We start from the raw sequence: 20,055 nt of genomic DNA on the forward strand, positions 1-20,055 counted from the left end.
CTGGCTATACAGAGCCAAGCAATCCTGTCGCTTTGTCCAAACATTCTGCCAAGGAAGAATTTGCTGCCGTTGGCAAAGGCAAGTGGAATGCTGATCTGGCGACTTATGCTGCTCTGAACGCCCAAGATATCCATTCCGGCTACCTGAACCGGCTGTATACCTATCGTGACTATGAAGCCGGTCTGGTTAACATGATGAAAGATAAATATGAGGTAACTTCCATATGCTCTTTCCTGCTTGTATGCTTCAATTCTTGCTGACTCTCCTAGCCCCCAAGGGCCGGTTTGTAATCTTCTTTCAAACCGGGACTTACTAATATAAATCTTAATGCTTTGAAATTCGCTGATGTAGCCCCCAAGGGCCGGTTCAACTTAGCATAGTTAAACCGGGACTTTAAGTAATTGAGATTGCCGCATCAGAATATATACGAGCAAATAGCCATTAGCCCCCAAGTGCCAAGTTGAATACTTGTATTGATCTTGGGACTTTGTAAGCAATTGAAAGATGAAGATCGAATATGCATTAGCCCCCAAGTGCCAAGTTCATAACTTGTTATGTGGTTGGTACTTCAATCCTTGTACCGTTTTGCTGAATCATATAACTGTCTGCATGCAGGCTGAGCTGAAGACGAAAGAAAGCCAAGTCGCCGATCTCCAAGATAATCTGAAATCCCAACAAGCTGAAACCTCCAAAGCAAAAGAGGAATTAACCAGCGCTTTAAGCGCCATGGAACAGCTTAAGGAGAGCTTCAAGAAGAAGCGGGCGGATTGGGCCACTGAAAAATCCGCTTTAATCAAACGAGCAGAATATGCCGAGGCTGCACTAAAACCGGTGGCGGATGAACTGACCAGCATAAAGCGACACGTGCATGCCATGACCACTGCTATCTTTGGTAAGCCGGTTTGACTTCTGAACTGATTCTGTCGTCTTACAGAGCTGCTGGTTTGTTAACCCTTTATGATATTTCAGGGACACGCATTGGTCACTTGGGGTCAGATGTGCGGAAGAAATTGAAAGCCGCCTATACGTTGGTCGAAGAACTATACACTGGTGCACAGCGGATCATCTTTACTGCATCCCACAACAAGCCGGTGCCCACCTTGATTCGGGACACTCTGATGAAACTGTCGGTGCTTCCTGCCCGGGTTGAAGAGCTGAAGAAATCTGCTGCTTGAACCGGTGTGATCAATGCCTTAATCCGGGCAAAAGCTTGGGTGCCGGATTTTGATCCTATTGAAGCGGCTCAGGGCTATCCCAGCTTGAAGGAAGACGGGTCAGAGTTTGGTGAAGCGGATCTGCGAGCAATAAACAGGGAGGTGCATCCGCTAGCTTGTCAATTGGCTGAAGAAGCAGACTTGTCTCATTATCAAGCCCAATATGACAATCAAAACAAGCGAATAGCTGCACCAATTCATGAAGCGGAAAATCTTATCCCTCCAATCCATAAGCATACTTACGCTCCCGATATTGACCCGTCGTTGCTGATCCATGATGAAGCTGTTTTTCAAGCATTAATGGGAATCGACTGGACAACTATTGATTTCCACCTGCTGGGTAGAGAAACTGAAGCTGAAGCGGCGCAGGATGACCCACAACCATCAGGCCAGGCTGGTGATCAAGCTTGAACCGGAAGCCGGTTTAAAACTGCTTCTCCTTTGCGAAAAATAATGTTCTTATTGTGGGCACCGTGTTTCCTTGTAATAGGCTAGCTGATACTTTTGATGTTGATATGCCTTCGTGCATAATCGCTGCCACTTGCTCTTCCTTTGGGTGATGAACTTTCCAAAGTACTTTCTGCAATAAAAAATCTTCAAGTGCCACCGCTGTTGTACCGTCAGGCGGAATATGATGTCTGCATACATGAAATCAAAACATCCGAAATTTTTTAAGTATATGACCAACTTTTTGAGATACATAATACCTGCCACCGTTGAGCGTGAAGTTGGCTTGGCCAATCTTGAAGCGGAGTTTTATAAACCCACACTGTTGGAGGAGATAGCAGCTCCCATATATATATGACACCGGTTTACCATGTAAACCGTGCGGGGTTATAATAAACACCGTGTTACTCCATAAGAGGATGTTAACAAAAAAGATCAAACCGGGCAAATAGTCTCCGGAATGAAATGAACCGTGTTCCGTCAATTGACAGTGTGAACCGGTTGAAAACTTTGTCGGTTTAAAAAACACAATAATATCCCCAACACTTAGGCTCTTGTCTATCCTTGAATATTACCTTGGGGTGACTTGGGCATCCCCAAGCTTAGGCTCTTGCCACTCCTTATTCCATAGTCCATCGAATCCTTACCCAAAACTTGAAAACTTCACAACACAAAACTTAACAGAAAACTCGTAAGCTCCGTTAGTATAAGAAAATAAATAACCACTTCAAGGTACTGTAATGAACTCATTCTTTATTTATATTGGTGTTAAACCTACTGTATTCCAACTTCTCTATGGTTTATAAACTATTTTACTAGCCATAGATTCATCAAAATAAGTAAACAACACATGAAAAACAGAATCTGTCAAAAACAGAACAGTCTGTAGTAATCTGGATCAAACGTATACTTATGGAACTCATAAAATTCTAAAATAAATTTCTGGACCTGAGTAATTTATCTATTAATCATCTGCAAAAAGAATTAACTAAATAGCACTCTCCAAATAGAAATGGAAGTAATTCTCGTGAGCGCTAAAGTTTCTGTTATTTACAGCATGATCAACAAGACTTCACCCAAGTCTTCCCAAAGGTTCTACTTGGCACAAACACTAATTAAAAGCATAAAACCACATCTAAACAGAGGCTATATGAATTATTTATTACTAAACAGGAATAAAAAGCAAGGGACAAAAATAAAATTGGGTTGCCTCCCAACAAGCGCTATCGTTTAATGCCCCTAGCTAGGCATGATGATTTCAATGATGCTCACATAAAGGATAAGAATTGAAACATAAAGAGAGCATCATGAAGAATATGACTAGAACAATTAAGTCTAACCCACTTCCTATGCATAGGGATTTTGTGAGCAAACAACTTATGGGAGCAATAATCAACGTAGCATAGGAAGGCAAAACAAGCACAACTTCAAAACTTTAAGCACATAGAGAGGAAACTTGATATTATTGCAATTCCTACAAGCATATATTCCTCCCTCATAATGATTTTTAGTAGCATCATGAATTAATTTAACAATATAACCAGTACCTAAAGCATTATTTTCATGATCTACAAGCATAGAAAATTTATTACTCTCCACATAAGCAAAATTCTTCTTATTCGGAATAGTGGGAGTATCATAGGAAACTTGAATACTATAAATTGTTTCCACATTAGAAGAGTAATGTTCAGAAAAAGGGTAATCATAATTATGACAAGTTTTATAAATATAATCATCACTACTTTTTATAGCATATGTATCATCACAATAATTATCATAAGTAGGAGGCATGCTATCATCATTATAAATTTGCATATTAAAAATTGGGAGACTAAAAATATCATCTTCATTAAGCGTAGCATCCCCAAGCTTGGGACAAACATTAATTGCAGAAAATATATTCTCAAAAACATCATATTCATCAAACATAGCATCCCTAAGCTTGGGCCTTTTCATATCATAAGCATAATCACTCTCATCATTAATAGTATAGATAGCACCGATAGTATAGCAATTATTATATTCTTCCAAGCAAGTACCAAAAAGGTTTTCAAGATCATAAGAAGTATCATTATCTTCCCAATCATAATCATCACAACAAGCAATAGGCATAACGAGATCATCATCAAGTGTATCATCTTCATTTTCATGAGGCACAACAATAATAGGAGCAACTTTATTTGGGAGAGATACCTTTTTACCTCTCTTCCTTTTTATTTTCTTCTTCTTCACCACATCATGTGTGGGTTCAATCCTCTTTTTGGAGCTCCTTATTAATGAGATTGGTTGGATAGAAAGCTCCTCCTCGTTACCTGATTCATCATAAGAAATAATAGGAGGATATTGGGAAGTCTCTTCCCTTTCATTAGTATTCTCTTAATCCTCTATTTGTTTTCTTTTCTTTATGTAATTGGCAATATAAGGATTTTCAATACAATTCACCGCACAATACGTATAAATTTCCTCTAGATCAAAATCAAGAACTCTATCAAGATTAAACTTTGGAATACCCTCAGTTATACGTTTCATTTCTTCATAACCCAAAAGAAGGCTAAGCTCTTTATGATGCTCAAGGGTAATAAAATTATCACAATGCTTGGACACAACTTGATCATGAAACAAATAACATTGGAGATTTAAATGACCATGTTCATTGCAAAGTTCACAAGGGGCACGAAAAATATTGAATCTTTCAGCACATTCATCTAGATCTTCTTGCAACAATGTAGTTTCTAAGTACTTATGCTTCTTGCAATATCTATCTTCTCTATTTGGTGTGTACTTACAAACCCAATGCACTCCACAAAAATTAACATGTTTATAGGAGACATTTTCATCATAACTAGTGCAATCATCATTAGTGTCATGGATCTTCAAAGAATTTGTACTAACAACATTGCAATCATGCTCATCATTCAAATATTTAGTGCCAAACATTTTATAGATTTCTTCTTCTAGCACTTGAGCACAATTATCCTTTCCATCATACTCACGAAAGATATTAAAAAGGTGAAGCGTATGAGACAAACTCAATTCCATTTTTTTTGTAATTTTCTTTTATAAACTAAACTAGTGATAAAACAAGAAAATAAAAGACTCGATTGCAAGATCAAAAGATATACCTTCAAGCACTCACCTCCCCGGCAACGGCGCCAGAAAAGAGCTTGATGTCTACTACACAACCTTCTTCTTCTAGACATTGTTGGGCCTCCAAGTGCAGAGGTTTGTAGGACAGTAGCAAATTTCCCTCAAGTGGATGACCTTAGGTTTATCAATCCGTAGGAGGCCTAGGATGAAGATGGTCTCTCTCAAGCAACCCTGCAACCAAATAACAAAGAGTCTCTTGTGTCCCCAACCCACCCAATACAATGGTAAATTGTATAGGTGCACTATTTCGGCGAAGAGATGGTGATACAAGTGCAATATGGATAGTAGATAAAGGTATTTGTAATCTGAAATTATAAAAACAGCAAGGTAACTAATGATAAAACTGAGTGTAAACGGTATTGCAATGCTAGGAAACAAGGCCTAGGGTTCATACTTTCACTAGTGTAAGTCCTCTCAACAATAATAGCATAATTGGATCACATAACTATCCCTCAACATGCAACAAAGAGTCACTCCAAAGTCACTAATAGCAGAGAACGAACGAAGAGATTATGGTAGGGTATGAAACCACCTCAAAGTTATTCTTTCCAATCAATCTGTTGGGCTATTCCTATAAGTGTCACAAACAGCCCTAGAGTTCGTACTAGAATAACACCTTAAGACACAAATCAACCAAAACCCTAATGTCACCTAGATACTCCAATGTCACCTCAAGTATCCGTGGGTATGATTATACGATATGCATCACACAATCTTAGATTCATCTATTCAACCAACACAAAGGACCTCAAAGAGTGCCCCAAAGTTCTACCGGAGAATCACGACGAAAATGTGTGCCAACCCCTATGCATAGGTTCATGGGCGGAACCCGCAAGTTGATCACCAAAACATACATCAAGTGAATCACGTGATATCCCATTGTCACCACAGATATCCACGGCAAGACATACATCAAGTGTTCTCAAATCTTTAAAGACTCAATCTGATAAGATTACTTCAAAGGGGAAACTCAATTCATTACAAGAGAGTAGAGGGGGGAAGAAACATCGTAGGAGCCAACTATAATAGCAAATCTCGCGATACATCAAGATCGTATCACCTCAAGAACACGAGAGAGAGAGAGATCAAACACATAGCTACTGGTACATACCCTCAGCCCCGAGGGAGAACTACTTCCTCCTCGTCATGGAGAGCACCAGGATGATGAAGATGGCCACCGGAGAGGGATTGCCCCCTCCGGCAGGGTGCCGTAACGGGTCTAGATTGGTTTTTGGTGGCTACGGAGGCTTCTGGCGGCGGAACTCCCGATCTATTGTGCTCACGGATGTTTTTAGGGTATATGGAGATATATAGGCGGAAAAAATACGTCAGGGGGGCCACGAGGGGCCCATGAGGGTGGAGGGCGCGCCCAGGGGGGTGGGCACGCCCCCTGCCTCGTGACCTCATCGCAGATCCCCCGACGTGCACTCCAAGTCTTCTGGGCTTCTTTCCTTCCAAAAATGAATTCCGTGAAGTTTTAGGTCAATTGGACTCCGTTTGGTTTTCCTTTTCTTCGAAACCCTAAAACAGGGTAAAAACAGAAACTGGCGCTGGGCTCTGGGTTAATAGGTTAGTCCCAAAAATGATATAAAAGTGTATAATAAAGCCCATAAACATTCAAAACAGTAAATAATATAGCATGGAGCAATCAAAAATTATAGATACGTTGGAGATGTATCATACCTCGCTGCATTTGTGTCCATGTGTGAGAGCTTCATGGGCTGTCGGCCACACTGGGGGCTCTTCAAGCACATATTCACATGCCGTTCTCAGTCGGTTAAGAAGGCCAACCCGAGTGATGAGAGGACGCAAGTGATTCAGATGTGCGGGGGTCTTGGGATTCAGATGAGGAGTAAAAGTACTTTCCCAGCCATGATCCTTCCTGAGTCGGCCCGAGGGTGGCAGTCGACCTGGTTCTACTGCAAGGACCAGCCGACTCCTGGTCAGTCGACTAGACTTCCCCCCTTTTCCATGGCCCGAGTGGAGAAGCCCTCTGCTTTGAAAGTGATCCCAGAGGAGAAGGCGCAAGTGAAAGTGCTGGTTGAGCGAGTAGTTCAGCTTGTCCGTGATGGGGTAACCGGTATGGATCTGTTGGAGGTCTTCCTCAGGCGACACATCCACCCCCTTCAAGCTCGTGACCATCCAATGTGGATGTATTCGGGCACCGACAACACCACTCAGATCCATCCAGAGGAAGTCGACGATGCCACATTAGAAGGGTGGCTGAAGAGCATCACTCGCAATAAGGACAACCCTAGGGGATCTTGGTGGATTCCTCCGCTCAACAACTTGTACAAAACCGACAAGGTATGACTCCAAGTGGTCGAGTGTCTTCTTGATTTTATCAATTAGCTGTTTGCTGTCATCCGACTGTCTCCTATCTTGGTTGTTGTCTTCTAGGCTCTGACTGAGATGTACTCGATGCCCAACGGGGAGCAGGAGCAGGACCCAGAGGGGGAAGCGAGTGAAGGTGAAAGCGGCGAGTGGCACTCTGATGACGAAGAGGACGAGGATAGCGACGACCCGAGTGATGAAGAAGAGGTCGACTCTCCTCCTCGTAGGGAAAAACGATCCAAGCTTTCTCACGATCCAGCAAGTGCCCGCGGCATAGCGACTGTGCAAACTGGGCAGTCATTGAAGCGCCCTCGAACGTCTTCTCCGGCGCCGACTGAAAAGGCGTCGAAGCAACCGAAAGCTACGCCATCCAGACCACCAAAGGCCTTTCCGAAGATCAAAGTGGCCATCCCCATTGCTTCCGGGTATTAGTTGGACTTGATTTCTTGTTTTAGTATGAATCTGGATATGAGTCGACTCATTTTGTCAAACATGACCGACTGAATTCTGAAATTTGTACTGCCGCTACTTCTGGGACTTCCACCCGCCAGTATGAAGACGAGGACATGGAAGATGTGGTCACCTCCAACCCGGGTACAATCCTCATGATCTTGTTCTTGATTGTATAGTTGGTTAAATTCTGGCGACTCATTTAGGGTCGACTAATTTCTTTGCAGCCACTCCCAATGTCATTGAGCTTTCGGATGATGACGAGGACGTGCCGCTGAGGCCTAGGAAGAAGAAGGCAACATCTAGTAAGACATCCCAGTCGGCACTGGGAGCCGGCGACGGAGCAAGTGGTTCAACGGCCCAAAGATGTGAGTAAGGTTTTTGTAACCTTTGTAGACCCAGTGTCGAGTGTGTGTCCCGCATCGTCGACTGCTCCAGAGCTTGCTTCAACCATCCAACCTCATGCCTCGGATCTCCAAGCCGCTGCGTCTAGACCGTCCGTCCCCTTCTTTGCTACTCATCATGTTCCAGAAAGCCAGTCGGACGCCGCTGTGGAGGCTATTCGTCAGGCTGGCATAATGATGGAGCAGGTGAAGGCGGTGCATGAAAGCAGTCAGGCTGCTTATGACGCCAGCGCGGCTCTTCGAGCCAATGTCCAGGTAAGTCAACTTCTGACTGAATTTGTTCTTTTAGGATATGTTACCCGAATATTTTCCTTCGCGCAATCTTTCATTGTCTTGCACTTCGAGATTGTACACCCACTGGGTGCAGTCGAGTGGAATCCGAACCAGTGGGGGCACGCCAAGTGCACCCACTGGGTGTAGTCCCCGAGACCGCGGTCGACTGCTGACAGTCGGTTTGGTTCTGAGCACTTCTTTCTCTCTCTCTCTTTTTTTACTCGACCTGGGTGGACCGGCCGAGTGGAATCTGAACCAGTGGGGGCACGTTAAGTGCACCCACTGGGTGTAGTCCCCGAGACCGCAGTCGACTGCTGGCAGTCGGTTGGGGTCTGAGTAGTCTTGAAGTTTTATTCATTCAGAAATAAATAATCTTTGATCTTGTCGATTGATATGTCTTTTACTCACTGTAGAAATCTTGTACGCTTATCTCCAAGTTCGCCGAATTTGAGGAAAAGCAAAGGCAACTCAACCTTGACCTGGAGTTGGCTCAGCAGAACTTGAAGAAGGCTCAAGATGAAGTCGCTGGTATGGAAGGTAACAGTCTGTCGACTGCTTATCTTGACCATCTCTCAAGTTATCTCTTCATTCTTCTGTTTGATCTAAATGTGTATTTTGCAGAGAAAATGAGGCTGGCCCTGGAGAAGAAGGATCTGGACCTTGTAGCTGTGCAGAGGGAGGCTCAGGAGAAGACTGCCCTTGCTGACCAGAAACCGGCTTCGGTCCGAGCACTAGAGGAAGAAATCAACAAGCTGAAGTCGTCTCTCACTGAATCCAATCGAGAGGCGACTTGTCTGAAAAAATATAAAGTGGCTCTGACCGACCAGCTAGAGAGCATGACTCATAGGAGGAACAATTTGGAGGCTTATCTGAAAGCTCTCGCCAAGAAACTCTTTCTTATGCTCGAAGCTACCTCTTTTTTACTCGACTGTTTTACTATTTGCAAGTTGGACCCAACCAGTCGACTCATTAACTCCATGACTCTACAGAATTCTGCCAAAACTTTGAAGAGGAGACTGGACGGGTCGAGACAGTCTTGGACCCTATCCTTTCTCCAGTCGGTGACGAGGCTGCCATGAATGTGCTTCGACTGGAATCTCGCGTCGCCAGTGTTACAAGTTATCTTGCCCGTCTGAAGGTTGCAGTTTCACGCATCGACTCATCGCTCTGGCCGAGGGCAACGCTTCAGAATGATCTCGAGTCTCTGATGGCTCGACTCCACGAGATCCCTGGTCGAGTGCAGGAATGGAAGAAGTCCTCTGCCCGATGTGGTGCTGACATGGCTCTGTCACTGGTCAGGGTCCACTGCCGAGAAGCTCGAGAGGAGAAGTTGGCAGCGATCAAGGTCGCCAACACAAAAAGGCACGACTTCCAGTCCTTCATCGAGACTTTTATTGCTGCTGCCACTCGGATCGCAGACGGGATTGATTTGGACGAGTTCGTCGAGCCTGCAAGTCCTCCTCATGCCGAGTGAACAAACTTGATACTTAAACTTGCTTTAAATTTGCCTCGGAATGCCGAGTGGTTTTTGTAATCGTTAAAATCCTTCGGGCCTCACGCCTGAGTACTTTTATCTTTGTTCTGAAACTCTTGAGATTTTATCTGATCTTGGTTTATCTTCTGCATGTGCTTGCGTTTGCCTTCGAGTGGAATTTAATCTTCACTCGGAATATTTTTTGAGATGCAACTCTGAGGGAGATATCTCAGTCGACCTGCACCTCGTCGTCCTTGCGGATAGGGATGGAGCGGACATTGTACTTGTGGTGCAGCTCAGTGGAGATGATTGCAGTCGACCTGCACCTCGTCGTCCTTGCGGATAGGGATGGAGCGGACATTGTACTTGTGGCGCAGCTCCGTGGAGAGGATTGCAGTCGAACTACACCTCGTCGTCCTTGCGAATAGGGATGGAGAGGACATTGTACTTGTGGCGCAGCTCCGTGGAGAGGATTGCGGTCAACCTGCACCTCGTCGTCCTTGCGGATAGGGATGGAGCGGACGTTGTACGTGTGGTGCAGCTCTGTGGAGAGGATTGCAGTCGACCTACACCTCATCGTCCTTGCGGATAGGGATGGTTTTTCAACTTAGGCGAGCACTAGACTGCAGCTAAGCCCCCGGGCGTGAGGTTTGCTCATCACTCGGTAGGATTTTTGAAACTTAGGCAAGCACTGGGCTACAGCTAAGCCCCTGAGTGTGAGGTTTGCTCATCACTCGGTAGGATTTTTGAAACTTAGGCGAGCACTGGACTGCAGCTAAGCCCCTGAGTTTGAGGTTTGCTCATCGCTCGGTAGGATTTTTGAAACTTAGGCGAGCACTGGGCTGCAGCTAAGCCCCCGAGTGTGAGGTTTGCTCCTCAGTCGGTAGGATTTTTGAAACTTAGGCGAGCATTGGGCTGCAGCTAAGCCCCCGAGTGTGAGGTTTGCTCATTACTCGGTAGGATTTTTGAAACTTAGGCGAGCACTGAGCTACAGCTAAGCCCCCGAGTGTGAGGTTTGCTCATAACTCGGTAGGATTTTTAAAACTTAGGCGAGTACTGGACTGCAGCTAAGCCCCCGAGTGAGAGATTTCCTCATCCCTCGGTAGGATTTTTTCAACTTAAGCGAGTACTGGACTGTAACTAAGCCCCCGAGTGAGAGGCTTGCTCACCACTCGGTAGGATTTTTTCAACTTAGGCGAGTACTGGACTGCAGCTAAGCCCCCGAGTGAGAGGCTTGCTCATCACTCGGTAGAACTTTTTCAACTTAGGTGAGTACTGGACTGCAGCTAAGCCTCCGAGTGAGAGACTTTCTCACCACTCGGTAGGATTTTTTCAACTTAGGCGAGTACTGGACTGCAGCTAAGCCCCCGAGTGAGAGGCTTGCTCACCACTCGGTAGGATTTTTGCAACTTAGGCGAGTACTGGACTGCAGCTAAGCCCCCGAGTGAGAGGCTTGCTCATCACTCGGTAGGATTTTTTCAACTTAGGCGAGTACTGGACTGTAGCTAAGCCTCCGAGTGAGAGACTTGCTCACCACTCGGTAGGATGTTTTCAACTTAGGTGAGTACTGGACTGCAGCTAAGCCCCCGAGTGAGAGGCTTGCTCATCACTCGGTAGGATTTTTTCAACTTAGGCGAGTACTGGACTGCAGCTAAGCCCCCGAGTGAGAGGCTTGCTCATCACTCAGTAGGATTTTTTCAACTTAGGCGAGTACTGGACTGCAGCTAAGCCTCCGAGTGAGAGACTTGCTCATAACTCGGTAGGATTTTTTCAACTTAGGCGAGTACTGGACTGCATCTAAGCCCCCGAGTGAGAGGCTTGCTCACCACTCGGTAGGATTTTTTTCAACTTAGGCAAAAGGGATTCGCAGCTAAGCCACCTGCTGGGGGATTTCAGAAACAAATGTAAGCAATCGACAATCATTTTCAGAAGACTGTAAAAACTCTTGTCTTTGATAAACAAACTACAAAGGTGCTTCTTATTACATCTCAACAGACTGAGTGTTTAAGTATAAAAGGGGCGGAGCAGCTCTGCATTCCAAGCGCGCGGCTCATCGTTCTTGTGCTCGACGTCGTAGAGGTGGTATGCTCCATTGTGGAGCACTCTAGTGACAACAAAGGGGCCTTCCCAAGAGGGAGCAAGCTTGTGTGGTTTCTGCTGATCCACTCGGAGAACCAAGTCTCCCTCTTGAAATGCTCGACCCCTCACGTTTCTGGCATGGAATCGACGCAGGTCTTGCTGATAGATGGTTGATCGGATCAAGGCCATCTCTCTTTCTTCTTCCAGGAGATCAACTGCATCTTGTCGTGCTTGTTCTGCTTCTTCCTTTGAGAAAAGCTCGACTCGGGGCGCATTGTGGGGCAAGTCACTCGAAAGTACAACTTCGGCTCCATAAACCAAGAAAAATGGGGTTCTGCCAGTCGACCGATTGGGAGTTGTCCTCAATCCCCACAATACTGATGGAAGTTCATCGACCCAGGCTCCTGCTGCGTGTTTGAGGTCACGCATTAGTCGGGGTTTCAGTCCTTTGAGAATCAATCCATTTGCTCTTTCAGCTTGTCCATTCGACTAGGGATGGGCGACTGAGGAATAGTCGACTCGAGTACCTTGTGAAGCACAAAAAGTTCTGAACTCATCAGAATCGAAGTTTGATCCGTTGTCAGTGATGATGCTGTGTGGAACACCATATCTGAATGTTATCTCTCTGATGAATCTGACAGCAGTACTGGCATCAAGGTTCTTGATAGGCTTGACCTCAATCCACTAGGTGAACTTGTCGACTGCTACAAGCACATGAGTGAATCCACTCCTACCAGTCCTCAGAGGTCCAACCATGTCTAATCCCCAAACAGCAAAGGGCCAGATGAGTGGAATGGTCTTCAGGGCCGACGCAGGCTTGTGAGACATGTTGGAGTAAAACTGGCAACCTTCACATTTGTCGACTATTTCTTGTGCCATCTCATTTTCCCGTGGCCAGTAAAATCCCGCTCGGTATGCTTTGGCCACAATGGTCCGAGAGGACGCATGATGACCACAGGTCCCCGAGTGGATGTCATTGAGGATCACTCGACCTTCTTTAGGCGTTATGCATTTCTGGCAAACTCCGGTCACACTTTCTCTAAACAACTGTCCTCTTATCACAGTAATGGCTTTAGATCGACGGATGATCTGTCGAGCCTCTTCTTCATCTTCTGGGAGTTCCCTTCTAAGAATGTATGCGATATATGGTACTGTCCAATCGGGGGTGATGACCAAAACCTCCAAAATCAAATCGACTACGGCTGGAGCCTCGATTTCAGTTGGATCGGTGGCACTCTTCGGCTGTGGGGGCTCTTCAGTGAAGGGATCTTCTTGAACTGAAGGTGTATGAATGTGCTCCAAGAACACATTACTGGGGATGGCTTCTCTCTTGGAGCCTATCTTTGCTAGATCATTCGCCGCTTGATTTTTCAGTCGAGGGATGTGATGGAGCTCTAATCCCTCAAATCTCTTTTCTAGCTTTCTCACTGCGTTGCAATAACCAGTCATAGCTGGGCTTCTGACATCCCACTCCTTCATTACTTGATTGACCACCAAATCTGAGTCGCCATAGACCATGAGGTGACGGACGCCAAGTGAAATGGCCATACGCAACCTGTACAGAAGTGCCTCATATTCGGCTTCATTGTTGGAGGAGTAAAAGTGAATCTGGAGAACATAGCTGAGTTTGTCACCACGGGGGGATACCAACACCACCCCAGCACCGGAACCATTCAGCATCTTGGACCCATCGAAGAACATGGTCCAATGCTCCGATTGGATTTGGGTCGGAAGTTGTTGTTTGATCCACTCGGTGAGGAAATCAGCTATTGCTTGGGACTTGATGGCCTTCTTTGCCTCAAATTTGATGTCCAGGGGAAGAAGTTCAATCGCCCACTTTGCCACTCGACCAGTTGCGTCTCTGTTGTTCAGAATCTCTGATAATGGAGCATCGTTGACGACTGTAATGGAATGATCAGAGAAGTAGTGTGCAACTTTCTTCGTGGTCATGTAAATCCCATAAACAAGCTTCTGATAATGTCGATATCTTTCCTTCGACGGAGTCAGAACTTCAGAAACATAATATACTGGGCGCTGAACTTTATAGGCTTTCCTTCTTCCTCCCGCTCGACCGTGAGTATTGTACTGACAACTTGTCCAGTGGCTACAATATAAAGCAGTAAAGGCTCTTTGCCGATTGGCGCAGCAAGCACCGGCTGGGTGGAAAGCAGGGCTTTGAGCTCTGCAAACGCTGCATCAGCTTTGGGAGTCCACTCGAACTTATCAGACTTCTTCATCAGTCGGTAAAGAGGCAATGCCTTTTCATCGAGGCGAGAAATGAATCGACTCAAGGCAGCCAAACAACCAGTAAGCTTTTGGACATCGTGCACACGCACAGGGCGTTTCATCTGAAGTATAGCACCAACTTTCTCTGGGTTAGCATCGATCCCTCGTTCGGAAACGAGGAAACTGAGTAACTTTCCGCCAGGAACTCCGAATGTGCATTTTGATGGATTAAGCTTGATATCATATCTTCTGAGATTGGCAAAGGTTTCAGCAAGGTCAGCCAACAGGTCGGAACCTTTACGTGACTTGACCACAATGTCATCCATGTATGCTTCCACATTCCGACTGATTTGAGTGAGCAGACACTTCTGGATCATCCTCATGAATGTGGCTCCGGCGTTCTTCAAGCTGAATGGCATAGTGACATAACAAAAGCATCCGAATGGAGTGATGAAAGCCGTTTTTCTCTCATCGGGACCATACAGTCGGATCTAATGGTACCCGGAATAGGCGTCCAAAAAAGACAAACGCTCACACCCCGCAGTTGAGTCAACGATTTGGTCGATGCGGGGGAGAGGAAAATGATCTTTCGGGCAGGCCCGATTGATATGCTTGAAGTCAATGCACATGCGAAGTGAGTCATCCTTCTTGGGGACCATGACAACATTGGCGAGGCACTCGGAGTGGTAGATTTCACGGATGAACTCAGCTGCCAGGAGCCGAGCCACTTCCTTGCCAATTGCTTTTCTCTTCCGGACGGCGGACCGTCAGAGATGTTCCTTGACTGGTTTTACTTTTGGGTCGATTTGCAAACGATGCTCAGCCAGTCCCCTGGGTACACCCGGCATGTCAGAAGGTTTCCAAGCAAAGATGTCCCAGTTCTCACGGAGGAACTGGATGAGCGCTTCTTCCTATTTGCTGTCGAGTGTTGTTGAGATATGTGTCGGAGCAGCATTGGGGTCGGTCGGGTGAATATGAATCGGCTTCGTTTCACCGGATGACTAAAATGCAGAATCTGTGGCAGGCTTCTTGGCTCGCAGCAACTCACTCAGATCTGCATTCTTCTGATACTCTTGCAGTTCTACTACTGCCATCTGTGCATGAGCAATTTTTGAGCCCTTTTGGAAGCACTTTTCCGCCTTCTGCCGATTGCCAGTGACAGTGATTACTCCTTTAGGACCAGGCATCTTTAATTTGAGATACACGTAACATGGTCAAGCCATAAAACGTGCATAAGCGGGCCTACCCAGAATAGCATGGTAAGCACTCTTGAAATCCACTACCTCAAATGTCAACTTTTCCTTGCGGTAATTCTTGGAATCACCGAAAACCACATCAAGGGCGATCTGGCCGAGTGACTGAGCTTTCTTGCCAGGAATAACGCCATGGAAACTCATGTTGCTTTCACTAAGCTTGGACATCGGAATGCCCATTCCCTTCAAGGTTTCAGCGTAAAGAATATTCAGGCCACTGCCACCATCGATCAACCCTTTAGTCAGTCGAGTGACTATTGGGTCGACCACCAGTGCTTGCCTCCCAGGGGTGGCTATATGAGCTGGATGGTCTGACTGGTCAAATGTGATGGTAGTCTGGGACCACTTCAGATAACTGGGTGTTGCAGGGGCAACCATGTTTACTTCCCTGTCAATAACTTTCAACTGACTTTTGCTTTCAACATTAGCAAAAATCATCAGTGTGGAATTGACATTGGGAAAACCATCATCATCTTCTTCCCTATCCTCACCTCCGTCCGGCTCCTTTTCCTTCTCCTTGGGTTGTTTCTATCAGAACTACTGGATAAGGAAACGACACTGTTGAGTGGTGTGTTTAGGGTAAATGATGTTCCCCTCTTCATCTTTTTTGGTATGAATATGGCATGGTAAATCCAACACATCATTCCCATCTTTATCCTTAACTTTTTTGGGAGTCCAGGGCCCCATGGGTTTTCCTTTGAACTTTCCTTGGGCAATAGCTAAAGCTTCACCAGGAGCAGCTAGTTCAGCCTTTCGCTTCTGTTTCTGACTGGAATTCCCTCCTCCGGTTTCTTGGGCGACTGTTTTGTGCTTGCCACTTCGGAGTCGGTCTTCCTCTTCATCATTGGCATATTTGGTGGCAATCTCCATCATCTGAGTCAGAGTCATATCTCCTGTTCGACTGAATTTCAGATTCAACTCCCGATACTTAACGCCTTCCTTGAAGGCACAAATTGCTTGGTGATCTGACACATTCTCCACTGTATGGTGCAACGTGATCCATCTCCGGATATAATCCCTCAAGGTTTCATTCGGTTTCTGGACACAACACTGCAATTCTGTCAACCCTGCTGGCCTTTTGCAAGTGCCTTCAAAGGTCCTAACAAACACTCGAGCAAGTTCCTCCCAACTATATATACTGCCAGGAGCCAACTGATTCAACCACGCTCTGGTTGAGACCTCCAACATCAAGGGGAGGTGCTTCATAGCCACATCATCATTGCCGCCACCAATCTGGACAGCCACTCGGTAGTCCTCAAGCCAAGTGTTCGGCTTGGACTCGCCGGTGAACTTGCTGACTCCAGTCACCAACCTGAAGTTGGGAGGAATCACTGCTGCTCTGATGGCTCTGCTGAAACACTCGGGTCCTGAAACGTGCACCCTGCTTCCAGTCGGATGATCTCTATCGTGGCCTTCTCTGTGAGCCCTGTTCCTATCAACCAAACCTTGAACGAGGATAGATCTTGCATCAAAGCCTGGATCTCTGGGGTCGACTGGAATTCTTCATTCGCCGCTATGGGGGCGTCTGTCATCTTGCCGCCGAGGCACGTATGACCCACTCCTCGGAGGAAGCATGGTCACTCGACGACAGTCATCATGGTCGAGTCGATGATCATACTGCTCACGGTTCCTGTACTGATTTTGCCGGTGCCCACGTTCCTCACGCCGCCGAGGCGATCTTGGGCTGTGAGCAGATTGGACAGTATCTGCCACCACAGATCTGCTATGAATCCTATTCCGCGACTGAGATACTACTGTATTCTGCTCTCCCGCTGCCCGGAGCAAAGCCCGGATCTGCATCAAACCTCGGCCAGCTTCTGACTGGGAAGGTTGAATTGACTCTGCTATTCGAGTTGCAGCTTTGAGATTCTGGAGCGGAGTTTGGTATACCTGAGTCGGAGGCGGAAACAGTTGTCGTCGACTGGACTCAAGAATTCGCTGCCGAGCACGCTCGTCGAGTGTGCGCTGGAGGTTCTCCAGTCGAGTGCGCTCAGCCAAGTTGGCCAGGCGCACCTCCTCCAAGGCCTGGGCCTCGGGGGTTTCTCCAACGATAGGAGTGTGAAGTGCATCCATGTTACGGCGGCGAAGCTCTTCCCTCTGCTGCGAAGTGAGGAGTTCAGGGCGGTACTCCTCATGGGCATGTGATGGGTCGCTGACGCCATCACCACCGTCTTCACGGGTGAAGCCAGGAGGACTGCGTGGTCCATTGACCATCAAAACTTCCGCCGCGGGGTCGCTGCTGTCGCACTCGGACGCAGTCTCGACGGAGCCAGTCGATAGATCGAACATGCCGTAGAGAGTTTCATCAGGCTCGATCGAAACGATTTGTGGGGTGGCCAATTGGCGGGCCACCGCATGCCTCACCCACCACTGAAGCCGCGTCAACCAGATCGCTGGCGCCGGTAAACAACGGAAAGCAAGGTTGTCGTAGGAGCCGACTGATACTGAGTCGACGGCTGCCGAAGAATGACGCCGCAGACGGATGCGCGGAAGTGTGTCGCCCTGCGGACGGGTAGCGCCTCGACGTCGAGTGGAGCCTCGTGGAGCCAAGCGTAAGCGCGCCGAGATGGATCTCGTGGCCTTCAGCCAATCCTTCGCCGTAAACCATGATGATGGGAATCGGAAAAATTGCAACTTCTCCAACAAACTGCTAAGACACCTGCCCCACGGTGGGCGCCAACTGTCGTGGTTCTAAGACTGACAGTAGAATGGGCGGTAGGTATGAAGAGGCAAGATCCTAGCTATGGAGTAGTTGTACACACGAGTTAACGAGTTCAGGCCCTTCTCGGAGGAAGTAATAGCCCTACGTCTCGATGCCCTGGGGCGATCGACTGGATTATGTGTGTGTGTGTGTGTTTACAAAAGATGCGAACCCCTGTCTTGGAGGAGGGAGGTGGCTCATATAGAGTGCACCAGGACCACAGCTCCCCACCGTTATGCGGGGTTCAATGTACATAAAGGTGGAGCATTACAGGTAACGTCCGTATTAAAGTGCTATAAATGGTAATTAAGGCTATGAGTAAACGCCTGACCGTTTCTGTGTAGAGTGGCTTCAGATCTTCTGTTTGTCGAGTGACTTCTGTGATGGTCGAGTGACCTTGATTCTTTTGAGTGGAATGTCTCTGGTCGAGTGGATGATGGTACCCTTTGAATGCTGCTGGCTTTAGGGTGATGTCCTTGGGGAGGTAGTCTAGGTCAGGCCTATGACCCTACCCTAGGTACATAGCTTCATCACTTGGCATGCTCTCAGCCACCACCATGTGTCGCGCTCTGGGCTCCCTTTGGATGTTTTCTTTCGCATCGGCTTTTCAGACGCTTGTTCCGGTTTTTTGGCCTTTTGGTTTTCCACCGATCTTTCTTAGATTTTGGACAAAATAATTCATTTTTTTTATTTTGCGTGAAAAACATGGTTTCTCTTTCTTCTTTCTTTAGTGGCATGGAAAAAAACGCGATTTTTCCTTCTGTGAGTGGCATGGTTTTGCTTCCACGAGAGGCACTCGGAAAAAACACGCTTCTTTTTTTTTCCTTCCGTGAGGGGCACGGTTTTGCTTTCGCGAGAGGCACGACTGTTCCTTTTAGAAACAGAAAAAGACATGTTTTCTCTTTTTTTCCTTTCGTGAGGGGCACGATTTTGCTTCCGCAAGAGGCACGGCCGTTCGAAATTTCATTTTACTGCTGCTCAAAATGAATTTCATTTTACTGCTGCTCAAAATGAATTTCATTTTACTTAGTTGTTTTTTTAATAATTGTAGGTATTTAGTACTCACTTCGTCCGAAATTACTTGTCGCATAAATGGATGAAAATGGATGTATCTAAAATTAAAATACATCTAGATACAATCATTTCCCCGTCAAGTATTTCCGAACGGAGGGAGTAGAAAATTAGGCATCATAAGTGAATGTTCTTAGTGCAATCCCACCATCCACACATCCATAATGACCAACACAATAGAATGGGAGAAGTTATTCCCGTCTTTGCATCAATTTGATTTTTTAAAGCTACATCACAATTGTTTCCCATTATGTTTGTTGTAGTCACAAATTAAAGAGTTACCTTTTTTGTCTGAAAACATGTTGCAAGCGATACATATTATTTCTGGCTCATCTATAGCATGCGACTAATAACATATCCTATCTAATATCAACATGAAATTAATTTCCTTTTCAATATTAATATGCATTGTGCATTTACTAAGTCGAGGACGTTAGATTCAAGACGAGATCTAAAGTTCAGCGTGAAGAAACATGCACGTCGACTTGTAGATTTATCATCCAATTGCATTCATCGACCCATACATCTTATATGCCATCGATAAACATGCACGTCGTGTATACATTCTGGACACTTCATACATCACAGTTGACAGAGATTAAAATTTTGAGACATTTAGAGGAATTGCAAAAAATTGGAAGGGAATTCAACGACGCACTTGAAATAGCGCAATCCGGCTGGAATTCTCATATCTCTAGATGGCATGGTATATTTTCGGCTGGTATTCCAACTAGCACGGATCGGTAGATTCATATATTTCATTATCATAACTTTCAAGGTACAAGAATTTATTTTTGTTATCACTATATTCAAGATAATACAAATATATTCAATTGCAGGGATGTGTTTGGCTATTTCATTTTTGATTTTATGCTCTCGTGGAACGACAAAGATTTGATTCATCCAGTTTGCACGATGAGTATTCTCCGTTGTAAATTTTTATACTTCCATGTGAAATATTCGTGCTAGCTACATATATCGC

This window comes from Triticum urartu, chromosome 4, assembly GCF_003073215.2.
Source record: "Triticum urartu cultivar G1812 chromosome 4, Tu2.1, whole genome shotgun sequence".
NCBI classification, from domain to species: domain Eukaryota; kingdom Viridiplantae; phylum Streptophyta; class Magnoliopsida; order Poales; family Poaceae; genus Triticum; species Triticum urartu.